This window comes from Elephantulus edwardii, unplaced genomic scaffold (genome assembly GCF_000299155.1).
Source record: "Elephantulus edwardii isolate Elephantulus edwardi_28Jun2011 unplaced genomic scaffold, EleEdw1.0 scaffold00092, whole genome shotgun sequence".
Classification (NCBI taxonomy): Eukaryota; Metazoa; Chordata; class Mammalia; order Macroscelidea; family Macroscelididae; genus Elephantulus; species Elephantulus edwardii.
This window is the reverse complement of record NW_006399842.1, coordinates 11361370-11368095: the sequence shown is the minus strand read 5'-3', so window position 1 is coordinate 11368095 and position 6726 is coordinate 11361370. Positions and strand designations below refer to the sequence as shown.

Below are 6726 nucleotides of genomic sequence, written 5' to 3'. Positions count from 1 at the left end.
ATTTCTCAATCCAGTTGTTTGTTGATGGACATTTGGGCTGTTTCTATTTTCCTGTTATTGTGAATAACACTGCTATGAAAGTTGGTGTACAAATCACTGTTTGTGTCTCAGTTTTATTTTCCTCAGGGTTTATTCCTAACAGTGGAATAGCTGTGTCATATGGAATTTTTATATTTAGCTTTTTGAGAAAATGCCAAATTGCCTTTCAGAGTAGTTGTGCCATTTTACAATCCCACCAAGTGTATGAAAGTCCTAATCTCTCTACATAAGGGCGTTGGTATTTTTTAGGATATAAATTTTAAGTTGAAACTTGAAATACCAGAAACTATCAATTAAACTATTAGTCCTTCCATCGAGGGGTTTACGGAAAGATTTGTTGTGGTAATTGTTATGTGCCATCAAGTCACCTGTGACTCATAGTGTCCCTATGCATAATAGCTCTGAGCCTTGTCCCATCCTGAGTAAATATCATTGTCTCTGAAGCTGGATGATCCTTCTGCTCAGACAGACAGAACAGCAGGTGGGGCAAAGTATTTCACTCTGTCACTACTCACTTCCACTTATTTCAGTTCCTTTGGCCTCTGCCAAATAGCTCCAGCAGCTGTGGCAGGCATCAGTGGTAGCAGAGGTGAGAGGAACAATTTTGAGTAACCTCCAATAAAGTTTTAATATTGTGTTCAAACAAGTCCAAATCACATACCATTCTGTTTCCTAGAATATGTTAAAGATACTCAGAAACAGGAACTGTAGTGTAAGAGGGAGCACCGATGACAAATGACAAATTCTTGTCAATTGAATAAAAAAACATTTGAGTAAGGCTTTGAAGGAGAGATAGATGTTAGATATTGTTGATGGTGAAGAATTCCAGAGAACGAATTGTGCGTCTGATACAGGCTGTGGTCTTTGCAATCACTTGCTATGCATCAGAAAGCTGGACAATGACTAAGGATGATAGAAGGAGAGTTGATGTCTTTGAGCTGTGGTACCAGAGAAGACTATTGAATATACCATGGACTGTTAGGAGAACAAACAAGTTCATCCTAGAGAGGGTCATCCTAGAGAGGGTAAAGCCAGGATGATCCTTGGAGGCAAGGATTCTGAAGCTTCATCTGACGTACTTTGAACCTATTGTTATTGTGAATAACACTGCAATGAATGTTGGTGTACAGATCACTGTTTGTGTCCCAGTTCTATTTTCTTCAGACTTTATTCCAGGGATCAGTTCTTGGAGAGGGACATCATGCTTGCGAGGGTGGAGGGACAGCACAGTAGAGGAAAACCCTCAATGAAATGGATTGATTCAGTACATGGGGTAATGGAGGTAGGTGTGTCTGAGACAGTAAGATGGGCACAGGATAGAGCAGGGTTTAGGGCTGTTGTACATAGGGTCGCTAAGAGTCGCAGGGAACTCGACGACACATAACAACAACAACAACAACAACAACAGTAAAATTTAAAATAACTAGTCTGTCCACCAATGAGATAAGAAGCTTGAATCATTCTATAAATCAGTACCACTACTTCTTTCAGCAAGACAGTCTAGCACTATGCTACCTGACATATAAGAGATACAGGGCCTTCTTGGCGAGGGTGTTGATGGGACAGAGACCAGACTTTCCATGGCTGCTGCGGGCTCCGAGTGACTCACGGATGGAGGCGGTGCGGGCGAAGGCTTCCAGCCCTACCTCGACTCACTGTGGCAGGAGCTTCAGCAGAGGGACCCCGCGCTGGTGTCGGTGGTGGTGGCGTTCATCGCGGTGCTGCTGACGCTGGTGTTCTGGAAGTTCATCCGCAGCAGAAGAAGCAGTCAGAGAGCTGTCCTCCTGGTTGGCCTTTGTGACTCGGGGAAGACATTACTGTTTATCAGGTTGTTAACTGGACTTTACAGAGATACGCAGACATCCATCACTGATAGTTCAGTGCTCTACAGAGTCAACAATAACAGGGGTAGTAGCCTGACCTTGATTGACCTCCCTGGCCATGAGAGCTTGAGGCTTCAGTTCTTAGAGCGTTTTAAGGCTTCAGCCAGGGCTGTCGTGTTTGTGGTGGACAGTGCGATGTTTCAGCGGGAGGTGAAGGATGTGGCTGAGTTCCTGTACCAAGTGCTCTTCGACAGCGTGAGCCTGAAGAATGCACCGTCCTTCTTGATAGCCTACAACAAGCAAGATATCACAATGGCAAAATCAGCAAAACTAATTCAGCAGCAACTTGAAAAAGAACTCAACACCCTCAGGGTGACCTGGTCTGCGGGCCCCAGCACCCTGAACAACACCAGCTCCGCCCCCACTCAGCTGGGAAAGAAAGGCAAAGAATTTGAATTCTCACAGTTGCCCCTCAAAGTCGAATTCCTGGAGTGCAGCGCCAAGGGTGGCAAAGGGGACAGTAGCCCTGCCAACATCGGGGAGCTGGAGAAGTGGCTGGCGAAAATCGCCTGACCGGAAGATGTGTGTGACGGACACTCGGAACAGGATGCATTTCAGAAGCGATAAAGGAGGGACGGAAGATGTGATTAGAAAGGGCTCCTTGTTCCAGAAACAAATTATTGTTGAGATTAGTTTGGGGTTTGAGTTTTGGGGGTTTTTTTGTGTGTTTGGGTTTGGTTTTTATTTGTTTTTTTTTTTTTTTTAATTTAGGTTGTTTATTTTTCATTTCAATGAACATCTACAGAGATTTTGGGATTCCATTCATTCATTGTTTGTTTTTTTAGTTTTCCTTTATTTGACTCCCACATCCTCCCCGTGTTTCCACGTCTGCAGCATCCATTCAGCCTGTTCTGACCACAGAGGCACAGAATCTGTGACATAACAAGTAGGCTCAGAGCAGAGGAGGAGCAGATTATCACAAGAATGTGGTTTTAACTTGGAAAGTCTCCTGATCCTTCTACGCTTTCATCCCTTCTTCCTGCAAACAAATGCACCTATTTATGGGACTGTTTGATTTCCAGTTGCCCCTGATTTTCATGGGCAGTACATTGCTCATGGCTATTGAAATAGTTGCCCAGAGTGGAAATGTACGTGCCCAGCCGAGGGTCCTGCTCTTCCTCTGCTCAGTGATGTGCATGGCCACACGCCAGCCTCCCAGCACCTGTGTTTCTCAAACACACACTCTTCAAGCCTTGGAGCCATTCCCATACGCCAGAGCCTTGTATGTCCTGGAAGTTTCCCATAACTGGGGAATATGGGGAAAATTTACACACTGGCTCAGGGCTCCTGGGCTATCTTCATGCTTTGCCTGATGAGCTCTGACTTTGTACCTTGGCTAAAATGCCATGGAACAAACATGAAATGGGTAAGAAAGCAATTCTCTGCACATTTTTGAATGTATATTCATCAATGCAGAAAAAGAAATGTTGTCGGCCGAGGATAAGAATCAAGAAAGAGATGGGACACCAAGAATGGAGGAGAAAACAGAGACCTGAAAGGCAGGTGGTGAACAGCTGGAAACCCAGCTTCCCCCATGACTTCAATGAAAATTGTCAGGGAGCAAATCACAAAGAGAATTCTATGCAAATGAAGCTAAGCTCTTTCTGTTAAAAACCTTTTGCTTGACTCAGGAGGGAGGGGTTAGCAAATACAATGCAAGAATTGTGAAAATGCCTCAGGTCTGCCTTGGTCGCCTGTCTTGGAGAATTTGAGCTTGTATCTGCTCCTCTCTCTTACCCTAATAGAGCAATAGGTTTATCATTAACATTTAGTTTGATGTTTGGCTTCCCACAAATAAAAAGTCACCCTTTAAATCTGAAAAAAAAAGAGAGAGAGAAGGTTGTTAAAATGGGATGATCAGTTATCCACAGTATAATGCCCCTCACTCATAACCCTCCTTTTTGCAATCGATTTGAACTGCATCCCTTTGAATTGACAGCACTGCTCCTTACCACTAGGCCACCAGCACACAGAGGGATGCAAACGGGAGGGTTAGGCATTAGGAGTGTTATTCTATGGGTGCTGGTGGGACAGTGAACATTTCTGAGACAAATGGCAGGATTAGAAGCATAATCCAGCATGATGAGTCTGGATACATCCAAAAGGGTAGTTGTGGGGCAGTGATCAGAGGACCTATGTGGACGCCACTGTGGGGATTTGCTTCTCTTTCCTGTGGTGTCATTAATCTAGCAGGAGCTGTTTTATCTTTGAATTATGATTGTGGCTTAATATGTGCTGGTACTTTCTCACATATAGTCTGCTCACGTTATTGACATTTCACATTTACAACAATTGTAAAATGTTTGTTGTTGTTGTTAATTGCCGTCAAGTTTCTTGCCACTCCTAGTGACCCTGTGTATGTACAACAGCTCTGAACCCTGCTCTATCTGGAGCCAACCTCTAGAAGATTTGTAAAATGTTTGCTGTACAATAATTTTGTGCATTAATGATGCGTGTCTGACAGTAATGGCCAGTGAGGTGTGGGTCATGGTTTAATGGTCAAGTTGTTTGTCAGAGTGGCTGGGTCATGATTCACAGTGCTTTACAAGTCATGTAATGGTAGTTATTTTATGCTGTAGTCATCCTCCATATTGTGATTGGATGTGGTCTGTATCCATTTCCACTAACACTAATTTTTGCACTGTAATCTCAAAGGGACGTGTTTCAAGGCTACCAGCTGCTCTATGGGAGAAGGATGAACAACCTCCTCCCGTGAGATTTACTGTCTCTGAAAACCCACTGGAGGGTCAGTCATGTGTCGGTTCCAACTCTATGGTACATAACAACAACAACAACAACAACGACCATTTCTGCTTAATAACCTGGTCTTTCTTTAAAATTTAACTTTGTCCTTAAGTAATAAATAATTGTATTTTTCTTTTCCATGCTACTTTTTAATAATGTTAGAGGAGAGCCAGGAGTTCCTAAAGATAAAGATTGCAAGTGAATTGCAGGCTGCTCATACTCAAATTGTTGATTGGGAAGTACCAGGACCAATTGTTATCAAGTCAATTCTGAAATAAGATGATTCTGTGTGTGTCAGAGTAGAACTGTGTTTTCTAAAGTTAAGAATGGCTGATTTAAAAAAATAGATTGCTCTTGGGGGTTGGGGAGAAACTAAGAAAAGAAGGGATAACTAACGAACACTACATTGGAAAAGATGGGGAAAAGTACTGTTTAAAAGGAATATATTATAGGCATTATTTGTATGACAACAGTCCAGAATAAGAGGTGCATAGCAAGGTGGACTGGGGGAAGGAGGAAATTATATGACAATGAATCATTATTTTTTACTTGTATTAGGGGTAAGCTTTGGAAGGTTGAATGATTTTTTTGAAGGTCAAATCATTAGGTGAGTTGGTAGGATGTGCAACCATATGGTTTTCCCAGTATTGAGAAATGACTGGGGATGTGAGACTTTTAGAGTCTTGGAAAAACCAGAGTTGGTAGTCACTTTATTGCTGAAGCAACCTTTGATGCTCTTGCTCTAATAGATTTGAAACATAAAACACAAATGTGAGTCACATATAAAATTTTAAGTCTTCTAGCTGACTTACTGCCATCAACTTGGGACTGAATCACAGCTGACCCTTTATTGAGTTTCTGTTGTTATAAATCACGTGAAAGGAAGAAGTCACCCATCTTTTCCCCTTGAAGCTGCTGGTGGATCGAAACCACTGGAGAGGGCTGACCTTTGAATTAGTAGCATAACTTCCTAGAGACTGCATCACTAACATTCCCTTCAAACAAGCAGGAAGCAGCAAATAGAAGATATATATTAAAGAATATTGCATTTAAAACAACGTTGTTGTTATGTGCCATGTTATGAGTCACCTGCGACTCATAGCGACCCTATGTACAAGAACCCCAAATGCTATTCTATCCTGTGCCAACCTCGCTGTGTCAAACACATTCATTCCCACCACTCCACTCATAGAACCGATCCATCTCATTGAGGGTCTTCCTCTCCTGCACCCTCCCTCCACTTTCCCAAACATGATGTCCCTCTCCAAGGACCAGTCCCTCCTTGCAACATGCCCAAAGTATGTCAGATGAAACTTTCAGAATCCTTGACTCCAGGGAACATTCTGGCTTCACCCTCTCCAGGACAAACCTGTTTGTTCTCCTAGCAGTCCATGATATATTCAACACTCTTCTCCAGCACCATAACTCAAAGGCATCAATTCTCTTTCTATCATCCCTATTCACTGTCCAACTCTCCGATGCATAGCACGTAATTGCAAAGACTATAGCCTGGGTCAGGTGCACCTTAGTCTCCAGCCTGACGTCATTGCACTTCAGTACTCTTGAGAGGTCCTTCAAAGCTGACTTTCCCAATGCAATTCATCTCCTGATTTCCTGGCTGCTGTTACCAAGAGTGTTGACTGTGGAGCCAAGCAAACAAAAACTGTTGACTATCTCAATCTCTTCACCATCCACACTGATGCTGCCAATTGGCCCAGTGGTGAGAATCTTCATTTTCTTGATATTGAGCTTCAATCCATATTGAAGACTGCAGTCCTTGACCTTCTGCATCAAGCGCTTCAGGTCCTCCTCAGTTTCAGTGAGCAGGGTTGTGTCATCTGCATAACGCAGGTTGTTGAGGATTCTTCCACCAATCCTGATGCCACATTCCTCCTCGTGCAGCCCAGCATCTCGGATGATCTGTTTTGCATACAGATTGAATTGGTATGGAGACAGAATGCATCCATGATGAACCCCTTTCTTGATTTTGAACCATCTAGTGTCTCCCTGCTTTGTTCTGACGACTGCCTCTTGGTCCAAGTATAGGTTTCGCATTAGC

The 6726-nt window shown here is 43.1% G+C and overlaps 1 pseudogene; it reads left to right on the top strand.

Moving 5' to 3' along the window:
- Positions 1-1619: 1619 nt before the first annotated feature.
- Positions 1620-2435, top strand: LOC102869603 (annotated as a pseudogene).
- Positions 2436-6726: the final 4291 nt, after the last annotated feature.